Below are 17,586 nucleotides of genomic sequence, written 5' to 3'. Positions count from 1 at the left end.
AGATTTACCAGGATGTTGCCTGGTATGGAGGGAAGGTCTTATGAGGAAAGGCTGAGGGTCTTGAGGCTGTTTTCATTAGAGAGAAGAAGGTTAAGAGGTGACTTGATAGAGACATACAAGATGATCAGAGGATTAGATAGGGTGGACAGTGGGAGCCTTTTTCCTCGGATGGTGATGGCTAGCACGAGGGGACATAGCTTTAAATTGAGGGGTGATAGATATAGGACAGATGTCAGAGGTAGATTCTTTACTCAGAGAGTAGTAAGGGCGCGGAATGCCCTGCCTGCAAAAATAGTCGACTCGCCCACTTTAAGGGCATTTAAATGGTCATTGGATAAACATATGGATGATAATGGAATAGTTTAGGTTAGATGGGCTTCAGATTGGTTTCATAGGTCGGCGCAACATCGAGGGCCGAAGGGCCTGTACTGCGCTGTAATGTTCTATGTTCTATGTTCTATTTCTATTCACATTGTAAGGCTGAAGTATGAGATCAATAATTTCAAACCTTAATTAGATAACACAAGATTACAATGATCGGAGCACAGAATAGCCCATTTTGCCCAACTAGCCCAATCCACTCAATCCTGCTCTTATCCTTCTTCATCTTACAACCACAGTGTGAACTGAATCATAAAAGTGTTACAACACAGAAAGAAATAATTTATCCAATCATGTCTGACCTCCAAATGTGCATTATAGCTTTGTGCCATTCTCCTGCATTTTCCCCATAACCTTGCACATTGTTTCTATTCAAATAATCGTCCAACGCCCTCCCCTCCCACCAACCCCCGAATGTCTCAATTGAACTTGCCTCTACCACACTTTCAGGTAGTGCATTCCAGACCTGAAATACTCACGCAAAAAAATGCTGGAGAACCTCAACAGGTCGGACAACCCCTGTGGACAGAAAACAGAATTAATGTTTGGGTCCAGTGACCCTTCTTCAGAACTGTTTGCTACTGGTGTTATGCTTTCCTGCTCATAGAAATAGTTTAGAATTAAAACTAAGTGATACTGGCTGGTGAGCCATTTAGCCAAATTTGAGTGGTTGTCTGCCTGGATTAAACCAAACAGGAAGGGTTAAAATCACCTGTTTAATTTTAATTGAGGTTTTAACCTATTACTTATATTAATATATGATTATAGAAGAATATTAATAATCCAGCTGGCTGAAACTCTCTTACTTGCTTATCAGAAAAAGCACAAAAAAATCAGAAAACCCATGAATAGTAAGAGACATTCTTCCTACCAAAAAGGGCAATTTCACTTTCTTCCCTTTTTAACCAGATGCTTGCCAACTTGCTTAACCTTTCTGTATCTTGCTGTAGTTTTCTTGTGTTCTTTCACAACTTATCCACGTCTTATGTCATCACATTTGGCCACCACACCTGTCTCTTCATGCAAGACACTTGTATAAGATAAGAAATTGCAGTTCCAGCATTAACCCCTGTGGCATGAAACTTATTAACTTGCCAATCCAATAAAGACCTATTTATAGACTCAGAGTCATAGAGCTGTACAACAAGGTAACAGACCCTTTGGTCCAACTCATCCATGCTGACCAGATATCCTAAATTAATTTAGTCCCATTTGCCGGCATTTGGCCCAAATCCTTACAAGCCCTTCCTATTCACGTACCCATCCAGATGCCTTTTAAATGTTGTAATTGTACCAGCTTCCACCACTTCCTCTGGCAGTTCATTGCATACACACACCACCCTCTGCGTGAAAAAGTTGCCCCTTAGGTCCCTTTTAAATCTTTCCCCTCTCACCTTAAACCTATGCCCTCTAGTTTTGAACTCCGTTACCCTGGGGCAAAGACCTGGGCTATTCACCGAATCTATGCCCCTCATGATTTTATAAACCTCAATAAGGTTACCCCATCAGCATCTGACACTCCAGGGAAAATAGCCCCAGCCTATACAGCATCTCCCTATAGCTCAAACCCTCCAATCCTAGCAACATCCTCATAAATCTTTTCTGAACGCGTTCAAGTTTTACAACATCCTTCCTATAGCAGGGAGACCAGAATTGCATATAGTATTCCAAAAGTGGCCTAACCTCCCAACTCCTATACTCAATGCACTGACCAATAAAGGCAAGCGTACCAAACACCTTTTTCACTACCCTGTCTACCTGCGACTCCACTTTCAAGGAAATATGAACCTGCACTCTGAGGTGTCTTTGTTCAGTAACACTTCCCAGGACCTTATCATTAAGTGTATAAATCCTGCCCTGGTTTGCTTTTCCAAATGCAGCACCTCACATTTATCTAAATAAAATCCAACTGCCACTCCTCGGCCCATGAGATTTATGCCAACTCACTGAATCCTGTTATCTAACCAAACTAGCTATCCATGCCAATATGTTATTTCCTACACATCAAGACTTATTTTCTGCAAATAGAGCAGAATATACTGGCAATACTCAGCAGATATGACATCATCTGCGGAGCGAGAAGCAGAACTCAGGTCAGGGATCTTTCTGTTGACTTGGTTTGCTATTTTTTCATCCTACAATCTTACCTCCATTGGTAGTTCTGGTATCTTGCTCTACAAGGAGCATATTTTTCAGATGTAAATAAATCAATGAAGGAGGCAATGTGGCTTTCTGCCAACTGTTGGAGCACAACATCAAATAGCACTTGGCTAAATTCCTGCCAACCCTACATAATAAACAGTGCATCAGTCAGTCATAGTAAGAATCACAAAGAGGGATACCCCTTCAAAGCAAATTGGGCCACAACTGGGATTAAAATCAACAGTGAGATAAAATAGCCCCCTTCCCATCAATCTTGTTGACATCTTTTCACTTTATGCTATCTCATCCAGCCTTGTTTACCAACTGAATTTTGTTTAATGGGTGAATCTGAATTTACTCCCAGCTTGCCTGTTGAACCCGGGTGCACTCCCAATATTTTTTTCTGGTGAATCCGGGTGTACTCCCAGTTCCTGGTGAATCTGGGTGTATTCCCAGTTCCTGGTGGATCTGGGTGTATTCCTAGTTTCCCTGGTGGATCTAGGTGTATTCCCTGCTTCCCTGGTGGATCTGGGTGTATTCCCAGTTCCTGGTGAATCTGGGTGCACCGCTCCATTACCTCGTTCCGTTGAACTTGTTCTCTGGTGCTGCCAGCCATTCACACACCATTGCTGCCTTGAACCAACAGTGGTTACCATGGTGACTGTGGTGTTGTTTGGGCCATTGCTATGGAGCTTGCGGGTTATGTTGGGGTCGTTGCCATGGATCCTGCAGTCTAGTTTCAGTGTTGGTGCCAGGGGTGGGGTGCGGGTGGGAGGTGAGTCGTTCAGCAAGGTGGGTTACCTCCCATGGAGAGGGACTGAACCACACCAACAATTCGGTTAATTGTAGTTTGTCCTCATTTTTACGTTACACATCCTCACCTGAATCAAATATAAAAACACCAGGTATGACAGCATCTGAGGAGCAAGGAAGTCAACGTTTTGGGCTGAAATCCTTCGTCAGGACTTGGGAGGGAGAAGGCAGCCCAGAAATAAATAGAGGGAGGGTGTGGCTGAGGTTGGGGCTGGGTGGAAGGTAGGAGAGATGGTGATAGGTGGATACACGTAGGGAGTAATTGTGATTGGTCTGTGGGAAGGGTGGAGCAGATAGGTGAGTAGGAAAATGGAAGGTTAGGTCAGGTCGGGAGTGGGAGGGATGGACATGGGATCAGGCAGGAGGTGGAGGGATTTTGAAACTGGTGAAATCAATATTCAGGCCATTGGACTGCAAGCTCCCAAGGTGAAATATGAAGTGTTGTTACTTCTCACTCTTACGGTGGAGGAAGCCAAGGATGCACATGTCACAGGGGAGTGGGAGGTGGAATTAAAATGGATGGCAACCAGAATATCAGGTTGGTTGTTGTGTGCTCAGCGCAGATGCTCCGCGATAAGGATTCTGTAAGTGAAGACAGTTTTAGCATGGAAGGGTAAAATGCGTCAGTGCAGGTTTGGAGGGCCGAAGAGCCTGTTCCTGTGCTGTATTGTTCCTTGTTCCTTGTATCTGGATGACAAGGATACCTATAGGCATGGTTAGTAAGTTGGCAGACAATCCCAAAATCGGTGGCATAGTAGACAGTAAAGAAGGTTTTCGACAAAGGGATCTTGATCAAATGGGTCAATGGGCTGAAAAATGGCAGATGGAGGTTAATCTGGGTAATGCGAGGTATTGCATTTTGGTACAACAATAGGAATTATACATTTAATGGTGGGGCCTTGGCAAGTATCATAGTATCCGTACAGTGTGGAAACAGGCCATTCGGCCCAAGTCCACAACAATCCTCTGAAGAGCAACCCACCAAGACCCACCCTATCCCTGCAATCCTGCACCTCCCATGGCTAATCCACCTTGCCTACACATCCCTGGATACGATGGTTAATTTAGTCATTGGACTGTGGGAGGAAACCAGAGCACCTAGAGAGGACCCACACAGACATAGGGAGGATATGCAGACTCCACACAGACGGTCACCCCAGGCTGAAATCAAACCCAGGTCCCTGGCATTGTAAGGCAGCAGTGCTAAGCACTGAGCCACTGCACCACCCCAAAGTGTTGTAGAATAGGGACTCTAGGGTTTCAGGTACATAATTCTTTGAAGTTTGTGTCCCATGAAGATAGGGTGGTTAACAATGCTTTCAGTATGCTTGCCTTTGTTCCTCAGTCCTCGGAGTATAAGAGTTGGGAAGTCATGTTGAGGTTGTACAGAACATTGGTAAGGCCTCTTCTGGAATACTATGTCCAGTTCTGGTCACCCAGTTGTAGGAAGGATATTATTAAACTGGAAAGGGTTTGGAAGAGATTTAGCAGGATGTTGCTGGGAATGGAGGGTTTAAATTATAAAGAAAGGCTGGGTAGGTCAGGAGTTTTTTCACTGGAGCGTAGGAGGTTGAGAGGCGACCTTATAGAAGTTTACAGAATCATGAGGGGTATAGATAGGGTTAATGGTAGGTGTATTTTCGCTAGGATGGGGACATATTTTTAAGGTGAGAGGAGAGAGATTTAAAAATGACATGGGGGCAAATAGTTTACACGGAGGGTGGTTTGCATGTGGAATGAACTTTCTGAGGAAGTGGCGGATGTGGGCACAGTTACAACATTTAAAAGACACTTAAAGAAATACATGAATAGGAAAGGTTTGGAGGGAAATGGGACAGGAGCAGGCAGGTGGGACTAGTTTAGATTGAGATTATGCTCGGCATGGACTAGTTGAGCCATGCTGTATGACTTTATGACTTTATGATTCTCCTGCTTATTGACTACAGTTCCACCTTCAACACAATAATTCCAAATAAACTCATCTCTAAACTCTGAGGTCTAGGTCCCAGCTCCCTGCTCTGAAACTGAATCCTTGACTTCCTAACCCATAGACCACAATCTCTAAGACTAATTGATGACACCTCCTCCACCATAATCCTCGATATGAAGGTGCTGGCGTTGGACTGGGGTGGACAAAGTCAGAAGTCACATGATACCAGGTTATAGTCCAACAGGTTTATTTGAAATCATAAGCTTTCGGAGCGCAGCCCCTTCATCAAGTGAAGTGAGCAGTGCTTGAAAAGCTTGTGATTTCAAATAAACCTGTTGGACTATAACCTGGTATCATGTGACTTCTGACATTGACCATAATCCTCAATACCAGTCCCCTACAAGGCTGCACACTCAGCCCCCTACTGTACTCTTTATACACTCACGACTCCATGCGTGTCAATTCTGTCTCAATTCCGTTTACAAGTTTGCTGACAACAAACAACAACAAAAAGGATACCGTAAAGAGATTGAGTGCTTAGTGGCATGGAGTAAAGGCAACAATCTATCCATTAACGTTAGCAAAAGGAGCTGGTCATTGACTTTAGGAAATGGAGTGGACAGCATGCATCTGTCTGCATCAATAGTACTGAGGTGGAGATGGTTGAGAGTGTCAGGTTCCTGGGAGTGATGATCACAAACAATCTGTCCTCATCCACTCACATTGACACAATGTTCAAGGAAGTGCAATAATGTCTCTACTTCCTTAGAAAGCTAAGCAAATTTAGCATGTCCACAATGACTTACAATTTTTATAGATGCACGATAGAAAGCATCCAACCTAGATGCATCATGTATGGATTGGCAACTGCTCTTCCCAAGACCCAAGAGCCATGAGCACAGTCCAGTCCATCACGCAAACCAGCCTTTCATCTATTGACTGCATCTATACTTCCTGCTGCCTCAGGAAAACAACCAACATAGTCAAAGACCCCTCTGACCCCAGTTATACTCTCTTCTACTCTGTTCCATTGGGCAGAAGATATAAAAGTTTGAATACACGTACGAATAGATTCATTCCTGCTGTTATCAGACTTTTGAACGGGAGCTCTCAAACATTAATTGTGATCTCTCTCTTTCTGCACCTTCTCTGCAGCTGTAACACTGTATTCTGCACTCTGTGATGCACTTTGTATGGTACGATCTGCCTGTATAGCATACAAAACAATACTTTTCACTATATCTCGGTACATGTGACAAGAATAAATCAATCAATCAATCACAAACATAAGGGAGTTGCTGAGAACACAGCAACACACCTCAATCCATCATTGATATGTTAACTTTTAGTTTTTTTTTCTTGGAATGAGGGTGTCACTGTGGCCTTTCCTTGAGAAGGTGGTGGTGAGTTGCCTTCTAGAACTGCTGCAGTCCATGTGCTGTACATAGACCCAAAGATCCCCCAGGGAGGGAATCCAGGATCTTGACCCAGTAACACAGAAAGAATGGCAATATATTTCCAACTCATGATGGTGTGATAGAGGGGAACTTGGAGGTGATGGTATTCCTCTATATTTGTTGCCCTTATCCTTAAAGATAGAAGTGCTGGTTGTTTTGGAAGGTGTTATCGAAGAATATTTGGTGAATTCCTAGCCTCTGACCAGCGCTTGTAGCCACTGTGTTTATGTAGTGAGCCCAGTTGAGTTTCTGGTCAATAGTAACTCCCAGGATATTGATAATGAGGGATTCAGTGATGGTAACACCATTGACTGTGAAGGGGCAGTGGTTAGATGGTCTCTAATTGGAGATGGTCATTGCCTTTTGTGCAGAGTGAAGGTTATTAGCTACTTTTCAGCCCAAGCCTGGATATTGCCAGGTCTTTTTGCTTTTAAACAGAGGCTGCTTCAGTATCTGAGGGGTTATGAGTGGTGCTGAACATTGGAATCATCAGCAAACATTCCCATCTCTGACCATATGATAGAGGAATGGTTATTTTAAGTAGTTGAAGATGTTTGGGCCAAGGACTCTACTCTGAGGAACTCATGCAGAAATGTCCTGGAGCTGAGATGGCTGACCCCCAACAACTACAACCATCTTCCTACGTGCCAGGTATGACGTCAATCAATGGAGAGTTTTCCTCTGATTCCCATTGACTCCAGCCATACACAATCAAATGTGGCCTTGAGTGACCATATAGAGGTTTATAAAATCATGGGAGCATAGATAAGATGAATAGCAAATGTCTTTTCCCGAGGGTGGTGGAGTTCAAAACTAGAGGCATATTTTTAAGGTGAGAGGCAAAAGATTTAATAAGACATGAGGGGCCATGTTTTTACACAGAGTGGTTTGTATTTGGAATGAAATGCTAGAGGAAGTGATGGATGCAGGTACAGTTACAATGTTTAAAAAACATTTGGATAAGTACTTGGATAGGAAAGGAGTGGAGGATATGGGCAAACACAGACAAACTGAACTAGTTTGGTTTGGGAACATGGTTGGCATGGAATATTTGGACCGAAGGGTCTGGTTCCATGCTGTATGACTCTATGACTTCCCATCTTGCCTCACCTCTGGAATTCATTTCTTTTGCCCTTCTTTGAATCAAGGCTAAAATGAGGTCAGGAGATGAGTGGCTCTGGCAGAACTGAAACCGGAAGTCAGTGAGCAGATTATTGCTGAGCGGGTGCTGCTTAATATCACTGTTGATGATTCTTTCGATCAAGAGTAGACTGATGGTGTGGTCATTGGCTGGGTTGGATTTGTCCTGCATTTTGTGTACAATTCATATCTGGGCAATCTTTCACATTGGTGGGTCGATGCCAGTGTTGTAACAGTACTGGAACAGATTGGCTAGGGGTGCAGCAAGTTCCGGAACACATGTCTCTAGCACAATTGTCAGAATGTTGTCAGGGCCACAGTCTGTGCAGTATCTAGTGTCTCCAACTGTTTCTTGATCTCATGGGGTGAATCTGTGATGCAGGGGACCTTTGGAGGAAGCTGAAATGAACCAATCTACTCAGCATCTCTGGCTGAAGATCGTTGTGAATGCTGCAGCCATATATTTTGCACTGACCTCATGCTGGGCTACTCCATCACTGAGAATGGGGATAATTGTGCAGCATCCTCCTCCAATGAGTTTTTTTTTAAATTGTACACCACCATTCATGACTGGATACAGAGCATAGAACAGTACAGCACAGGAATGGGCCCTTCAGTCCACTATGTTGCGCCGAAAACGACACCAAATTAAACTAATCCTTTCTGCCTGCCTTTCGTCCATATCCCTCCATTCCTGGCATATTAATGGGCTTATCTAAAAGCCCCTTAAATGCCCCAATTGTATCTGCCTCCACCACCAACCCCGACAGCGCGTTCCAGACTCCTACCACGCTCTGTGTAAAAAACTTGCCCCTCACATTTCCATCGAACTTTCCCTCTCTCATCTTAAATGTATGCCACTAGTATTAGATATTTCAACTCCCCTGAGAATCTGACAGCCAACTCTATATATGCATCTCATATTTTTATGGACTTATGTTAAGTCTCTCCTCAGTCTCTGCTGCTCTAGAGAAAACAACCTGCGTTTTTCTAGCCTCTCCTCATGCCCTCTAATCAAGGCAGCATCCTGGTGAACCTCTTCTGCACCCTCTCCAAAGCATCCAATTCCTTCATGCAACGTGGCTAAATTGAACACAATACCCTAAGTGTTGCCTAACCAAAGTCTTATAAAGCTGCAACATGACATCCTGATTCTTGTACTCAATGTACCGACTAATAAAGGCAAGCATTGTATACACCTTCTTTACTGTGCTGTCGACTTGTGTTGCCACTTTCAGGAAGTTTTGGACTTGAACACCAAGATCCCTCCGTACATCAATGCTGTCCAAAGTCCTGCCATTAACTCTACACTTTTCCTCGACATTTTGTCTCCCAAAGTGCAGCACCTCACATTTGTATTAAACTCCATCTGCCATTTCTCTGCCCATATCTGCAACTGATCTATGTCTCACTATATCCTTTGACAACCTCCTACACTACCTACAACTCCACTAATTTTTGTTTCAGAAAAACTTACTAACCCACCCATGTTCATTTTCATCAAGTCATTCATATATATCACAAACAGCAGAAGTCCCAGTACAGATCCCTGGAGAACACCACAAGTCATGGACCTGCAGCCTGATAAAACACCCTTCCACCACTACCCTCTGCCTTCTATGGGCAAGCCAATTTTGAAACCAACCAATCACGTCACCGTGGATCCCATGCATCTTAATCTTCTGGATGACCCTACCATGAGGGACCTTGTCGAAAGCCTTACTAAAATGCACGTAAACAACATCCACTGCTCTACCCTCATTTATCACCTTTGTTACCTCCTTGAAAAATTCAATCAAGTTAGTAAGACATGACCTGCCCTGCACAAAGCCATGCTGACTGTCCCTAATTAGGCTATGCTTTTCCAAATATGCGTAAATCCTATCCCTAGGAATCCTCTCCAGTAGGTTCCTAACTGCCAATGTGAGAATCAACAGTCTATAGTTTCCTGGATTATCCTCATTTCCCTTCTTGAACAGAGGAACAACATTAGGTACTCACCAGTCTTCCAGGACCTCTCCAGTGCCTAGCGAGGATACAAAGATCTTGGTCAAGACCCCAGCAATTCCCTCTCTTGCCTCTCTCAATAACCTGGGGTAGATACCATCAGGCCCTGGGTACTTATCCACCTTAATGCTCTTTAAGAGACCCAACATCACTTCTTTCTTGATCTCAAAATGCTCAGGCATATTAGCATGCTCCACAAAAATCTCACTATCCTCCATATCTTTCTCCTGGATGAAGGAGTGGAAGGATGGATTAGTAAGTTCGCGGACGATACAAAGGTGGGTCGAGTTGTGGATGGTGCGGAGAGCTGTTCTAGGTTACAAAGGGACATTGATAGGATGCAGAGCTACGCTGAGAAGTGGCAGATGGAGTTTAACCTTGAAAAGTGTGAGGTGATTCATTTTGGAAGGATAAACTTGAAAGCAGAATACAGGGTTAACGGAAAGATTCTTGGCAGTGTGGAGGAGCAGAGGGATCTCGGGGTTCATGTCCACAGTTCCCCGAAAGCTGCCACCTGGGTGGATAGAGTTGTTAAGAAGGCGTATGGTGTGTTAGCTTTCATTAATAGAGGGATTGAGTTCAAGAGCCGTGAAGTTATGCTCCAGTATTACAAAAGCCTGGTTCGGCCACATCTGGAGTATTGTGTCCAGTTCTGGGCGCCTCATTACAGGAAAGATATGGAAGCGTTGGAAAAGGTGCAGAGGAGATTTACCAGGATGTTGCCTGGAATGGAGGGAAGGTCTTACGAGGAAAGATTGAGAGAGCTAAGGCTTTTCTCTTTAGAATGACAAAGGATGAGAGGTGACTTGATAGAGGTGTACAAAATGATCAGAGGTATAGATAGAGTGGCCAGCCAGAGACTTTTTCCTAGGGTGGAGGTAGCTTTTACAAGGGGACATAGTTTTAAAGCGAGTGGAGGTAGATATAGGGGAGACGTCAGAGGTAGGTTCTTTACTCAGAGAGTGGTAGGAGCGTGGAATGCATTGCCGGAGAGGGTAGTGGAGTTGGCCTCATTAGGGTCATTTAAACGGCTATTAGATAGGCATATGGATGATAGTATAAGGGAGCGGTGGAGGTTAGATAGACCTTAGGATTAGGGTAAAAGTTCGGCACAACATCATGGGCCGAAGGGCTTGTACTGTGCTGTACTATTCTATGTTCTAAGTACTCATTTAGGATCTCGCTCACATCCTCTACATCCAAGCACATGCGCCCTCCTTTATCCTTGAATGGTCCTACTTTCTCTCTAATTATCCTCTTGTTTTTGATGTGTGTACAGAATTCTTTGGCATTCCTTTTACCCTACTTGCTAAGGTCATTTCATGACTGCTTCTTGCTCTTCCAATTTCCTGCTTGAGTTCTTTCATGCTTTCCTTATATTCCTCACAGGACCTGTCTGATTTTAGGTTCCTAAACCTTACATATGCTTCTTTTGACTAAATTCACAACCTCCATCGTTATCCAAGGATCTTTTACCTTGCCATCCATTATCCTTCCTGCTTACTGGTCCTGAACTCTCCCCAGCAGGTCTTTAAATAACTCCGACACCAATTCCTCCCAATTAACTCTGCCCATCTCCTGCCTAATACTGTTGTAACTTGCCCTCCCCCAGTTTTGTACCTTCCTGCAAGGACCTGACTTATCCTTATTCATTGTCTTGCACCTATCTTAAAACTTAAGGAATTGTGATCACTGTTTCCAAAATGCTGTCCCACTGAAAGGTTAGTCACCTGGCGAGGCTCATTTGCCAATACAGGGTCCAGTATGGGCCCCTCCTCTAGTTGGACTATCCATATACTGTTTCAAGAAACCCTCTTGGATATATCTAACAAAATCTGCCCTGTCTAAGCCTCTTGCTCTAAGAGAGTCCCAATCAATGTTGGGGAAGTTAAAGCCCCCACTATGGCAACCCAGTTGTTTTTGAAAGCACTGCGAAGCTTAGATGTATTCCATTGGGTTTGGTGTTGCTTAGTTCTATCTATCACTTGCTGCTTATGACATTGGCATGCAAGTATTTAGGTTTTCCAGCCTCACTAGGTTGACTCCTCATTTTTAGATCTGCTTGATGCTGCTTCTAGCATGCCTTTCTATACTGTCTGTTGGAAAGGGTTTATCTGCTGGTTTAAGGTAATGATTCTAGCCTATAACTGCTCATTTATGCTTGCTAGAGCAAAGTACATTGATGCACAGGGATCCTTTCTCTGTAAACAAAGGCAATAAGTTCAAGACTTATGCCTTCTTTGAATTGCAAGAAAGCTTGGGGAGCCTATGAGTCCCCATTTTTTTCTTATGGCAATGCCTCAGTCAATTGGAGACAACTTGCTGACCAATCAGCACTTTTTTCTCGTATTTGAAATTTGATAATCTTACATTTGGCTTGTCTGTTTTCTGTTTTCAGCAAGTTCTGCTATACCAAGCAGCAGCTGCAAAAATGTTGTGGTGTGCATTCGGGCCTAAAATTTGATCGGATTTTGAAAATATAGTTGTAAGTGAATTGTGTGATAGTTTGCACCATGGATGGATATAGAGAGAGATGTTGTTAGGTGTGCAAAGGGAAGTAAGTAATGAGTCAAAAAAAGAAAATCAGAATTGTATGATATGCAAGCTTATGTATAATGGCAAATCAAGGCTGAGGCTGTGAATATGTGTCAGGCATTTACATGGAAAGAGAGCTATTAGGAGGATAAGAAGACAGTGACAAAAATAGAAGTTGCTGGACAAAGCTCAGCAGGTCTGGCAGCATCTGTGAGAGAAATCGGAGTTAACATTTTGGAAAAGTGACCCTTCCTCAGAACTGATGGTAGCTAGGAAAATGTCGGTTTATATGACATTTGCCCAGCTACCATCAATTCTTATGAACGGTCACTCAATCTGAAATGTTAACTTTGGTTATTCTCCACAGATGCTGCCAGACCTGCTGAGCTTTTCCCAGCAATTTCTATTTTTGTTTTTGATTTACAGAATCCCAGTTCTTTTGGTTTTTAAGAGGACAGTGAACTTGGAGGAGAGACAACATGATAAAGAGTCAACAATGAAAGATGAGACACTGAAAAATTTGGGGAATATGCCCCAGGGAGTACAGGGTTTAGCCAAAATGTGATCTAACGATAAACACCACATTATCAGTATGCCAGTTTTGATGAAGCAAATAATTGAAGATGCTGCCCAAGAAATTGTTATGAAGATGCTTCATGTTTGATCATTATTGTGGACTTGAGTTTAAAGGATTGTGGATAAATGGATTTTTTTTAACAATTCAATTAAAGGAAAGTAGAACATTTTGGAAACCATATGATAGACTATAACAACAGATGTTTCTTGACCCGTTCTCCCGCCTTCTTCCCATAACCCTTACTAATCAAGAATGAATCTGTCTGTTGAAATACATTCAATCACTTGGCTTTTACAGCCTTCTGCAACAATAAGTTCCACAGATTCATCACCCTCTGGCTGAAGAACTTCCTCCCCATTTCATTTCTAAAGGGTCGACATGTCGCTCTGAGGCTATGCCATTGGTCCTTGTCTGTCCTACTGATGGAAACATCTTCTCCACTGCCCACTCTCTCCGGGCCCCTCAGTAGGACTCCAAAGTTCCTTTATGCTTCAGATTTCTGAATACTTTCCCCATTTAGAAAACAATCTACATGTCTATTCTTCCTCTGAAGCTGCTAAACCTCACACTGTATAACCAGAATGTACTTTTTTAGAATTCATTTTTGGGAAGTGAGTGTTGCTGGCTGGCCAGCATTTATTGCACATCCCTAGCTGCCCTTGAGAAGGTAGGGGTGAGCTGCCTTCTTGAACTGCTGCAGCCCATGTTCTGTGGGTTGACCCACAATGCCCTTAGGGAGGGAATTTCAGATTTTGACCAAGCGACACTGAAGGAACAGTGATACATTTGCAAGTCAGGATGGTGAGTGACTTGGAGGGGAACTTCGTGGTGTTCCCATACATCTGCTGCCCTTGTCCTTCTAGATGGAAGTCGTTGTGGGTTTGGAAGATGCTGTCTGAGGACTTTTGGTGAATTTCTGCAGTGCATCTTGTAGATAGTAGACACTGCTACTACTGAGAGTCGGTGGTGGAGGGAGTGGATGTTTGTGGATGCGGTGCCAATCAAGCTGGCTGCTTTGTCCTGGATGGTGTCAAGCTTTTTGAGTGTTGTTGGGACTGCATCATCCAGGCAAGTGGGGAGTATTCCAACACGTTCCTGACTTGTGCCTTGTAGATGGTGGACAGGCTTTGAGGAGTCAGGAGGAGAGTTACTCACTGCAGTATTCCTAGTTTCTGACCTGCTCTTGTAGCCGCTGTGTTTATGTGGTGAGTCCAGTTGAGTTTCTGGTCAATGGTAACCCCCAAGATGTTGATAGTGGGGGATTCAGTGATGGTAACACCATTGAATGACAAGGGACGATGGTTAGATTGTCTCTTATTGGTGATGGTCATAGACTTGTCAACCCAAGCCTGAATTTGTCCTGATTTTGTTGCATTTGAACACGGACTGCTTCAGCATCTGAGGAGTTGCGAATGGTGCAGAACATTGTGCAATCATTGGCGAACATCTCCACTTCTGACCTTATGATGGAGGGAATGTCATTGAAGAAGCAGCTGAAGATGTTTGGGCCTAGGACACTACCCTGAGGAACTCCTGCAGAGATGTTCTAGAGTGGAGATGACTGACCTCCAACAAATACGACCATCTTCCTATGTGTCTGGTATGACTCCAACCGCTGGAGCATTTGCCCCCCGATACCCATTGATTCCAGTTTTGCTAGGGCTCCTTGAAACCACACTTGGTCGAATGCAGCCTTGATGTCAAGGGCTGTCACTCTCACCTCACCTCTGGAATTCAGCTCTTTTATCCATGTTTGAACCAAGGCTGTAATGAGGTCAGGAGCTGAGTGGCCCTGGCGGAACCCAAACTGGGCATCACTGAGCAGGTTATTGCTGAGCAGGTGCTGCTTGATAGCGCTGTTACTGACACCTTCCATCACTTTACTGATGATTGAGAGGAGACTGATGGGGTGGTAATTGGCCGGGTTGGATTTGTCCTGCTTTTTATGTACAGGATATACTTGGACAATTTTCCATATTGTCAGATAGTTGCTAGTGTTGTAACTGTACTGGAACAGCTTGGCTAAGGGAGTGGCTAGTTCTGGAGCACAAGCCTTCAGTACTATTGCTGGAATGTTGTCAGGGCCTGTAGCCTTTGCAGTATCCAGTGTTTCCAACCATTTCTTGACATAACGTGGAGTGGATCGAATTGGCTGAAGACTGGTGTCTGTGATGCTGGGGACCACTGGAGGAGGCTGAGAGGGATCATCTACTCGGCACTTCTGGCTGAGATTGCTGAGAAAGCTTCAGCCTTATCTTTTGCACTGATGTGCTGGGCTCTTCCATCATTGAGGATGGGGATATTTGTGGAGCCTCCTCCTCCAGTGAGTTGTTTAATTGTCCACCACCATTCACGACTGGATGTAGCAGGACTGCACAGCTTTGATCTGATCCATTGGTTGTGGGATCGTTTAGCTCAGTCTACCACTTGCTGCTTTCGCTGTTTGGTGTGCAAGTAGTCCTGTTTGGTGGTTTCACCAGGTTGATACCTCCTCCTCAGGTATGCCTGGTGCTGCCAGTCTTTTGCCCACAGCCTGTCCAAGTCTTTCTGCAGCCTCCCTACTTCCTCAAAACTACCTGTCCATCCACCTAGCTTTTTGCCATCTGCAAACTTAGCAGGAATGCCCTCAGTTCCTTCATCCAGATTGTTAATGTATAACATGAATAGTGTGGTGTCAACACTGAATGGTGTGAAACCCCACATGTCACTGGCTGCAACCCTGAAAAAAATCCCCCTTATCCCCACTTTCTGTTTTCTGCTAGTCAGCCAATCCTCTATCCATGCCAGCACCTCGCCTCTAAGACCAATGTGCTCTTATTTCACAGTTTCCTATGCACCTCCTTGTGAAATGCCATCTGGAATTTCAAATAGATCACATTCACTGGTTCTCCTTAGTCTAACTTGCTTGTTATCTCCTCAAAGAATTCTAACAGATTTTTTTAGGCATGACATCCCCTTGATGAAGCCATGCTGACTGAATCCTATTTAAAGATGCACTTCCAAGTACTCAACAATCTTATCCAAAATAATGGACTTTAAAATCTTACCAACTGACCGATATGAGGCTAACTGGCCTCTAGTTCCTGTCTTCCACCTTCCTCCCTTCTTAAACAAGAGTGTTACTTTAGCCATTTTCCAGTCCTCTGGGACCCTCCTGACTCCAGTGGTTCCTGAAAGATCACCACCAACGCCTCTACAATCTCCTCAACAATCTCCTTCAGAAATTTGGGGTGTACAGTCCACTTGGGTCTGGGTGATTTATTCAACTTAAAACCTTATAGCTTCCCCAGCACCTTCTCCTTCATGATGGCCACTGCACTCACCTCTGCCCCTTGACTCTCTTGAAGTTCTGGAATATTGCTGATGAAAACTGATGCAAAATACCTATTCATCCTCTAACCCCTTATTGCTTTTTAAGTTTTCATCTGCTGGGTTTTTGCAGGCTTCCAGTGCTCTGGCTTTCCACTAATCTTCCAGTGCTCTGGCTTTCCACTAATCTTCCAGTGCTCTGGCTTTCCACTAATCTTCCAGTGCTCTGGCTTTCCACTAATCTTCGCCATATTGCATTTCTCCTTTGCTTTTTTGATATTGTTCCAGCCAATTGCTGGTCTTCATTACTTAAATTCATTTCAGGGAAAATACCTGACTGTTTTTCTGACCGGAGTTTATGACTGTTCTGTTTGAACAGTACTTTGCAGGCTTGGAGATTGTTTTTGGACTTTCAGTTGGAGAAAGCCTGCTACGGAACAAGCTGCTTGGTTTGTGTCTCCTGTTGAAGAGTGACTGGAACACTTAACTATACTGTGTTTCCTGAGCAAGCTGTGGTTACCAAGGCTCTGGAGATGACTGCATAAGTTTGGGACATATGTGCCACAACGCCAAACTAACAGCAGTCTGAACGTTTCTTCCCTTATCCTTTCATTGCCTTCAAGAACTAAGAACTAACTTATTGGCCAAAAGTATTCTTTTCTGGATGTAAATCTGCTCAGAGATCAATTAGTTTTCTCTCCTTCTACCTGGTGCGTGTGTTTTTGATTCTGTTTATGTGTTGTGTTAGTTAGAAGAATAAACAATTATCTTTTTGTATGACAATCTAACTGTGTTGACCAGCTTTGCATCTTTGTTGGGTAGACAAACAGGAGGCTGGAAGAACACAGCAGGCCAGGCAGCATTTGGTAGAAAGGAACAGTTAAAGTTTCATGTACTACTCTTCTTCAGGACTGAATAAGTTTTGTTTTTCAATGAATCAATAATTTGGTGTTTATTATAGAACCTGGTCCATTGATTGTTTTACTTTCAGTCTAATATAAGAAAAGCACAAGTTTGGCCATATCAGGAACTGAGTAAATTTACCAAAATTTGTTAATTTAGTTAACATTAATTTAATTTAATTAATTTAATTAACAAAATTAACAAAATTTAGTGAGTAGTGGGAGAGTAGGAGTGGTGAGATAGAGAGAGATAGCATTTTTCTCTCATTTCAATCATAACAATGGTTTATTATGTTTAAGTGCTTTATAAATGTAAGCTGTTGCTAGTATTTGCAACCATTTCATGTTAACTATTCATATCATATCATATGTCATAGAATCCCAAAATCAGAA

The sequence above is a fragment of the Rhincodon typus genome, chromosome 26 (assembly GCF_021869965.1).
Source record: "Rhincodon typus isolate 14 chromosome 26, sRhiTyp1.1, whole genome shotgun sequence".
Classification (NCBI taxonomy): domain Eukaryota; kingdom Metazoa; phylum Chordata; class Chondrichthyes; order Orectolobiformes; family Rhincodontidae; genus Rhincodon; species Rhincodon typus.
Note: the sequence above shows the minus strand (reverse complement) of the source record.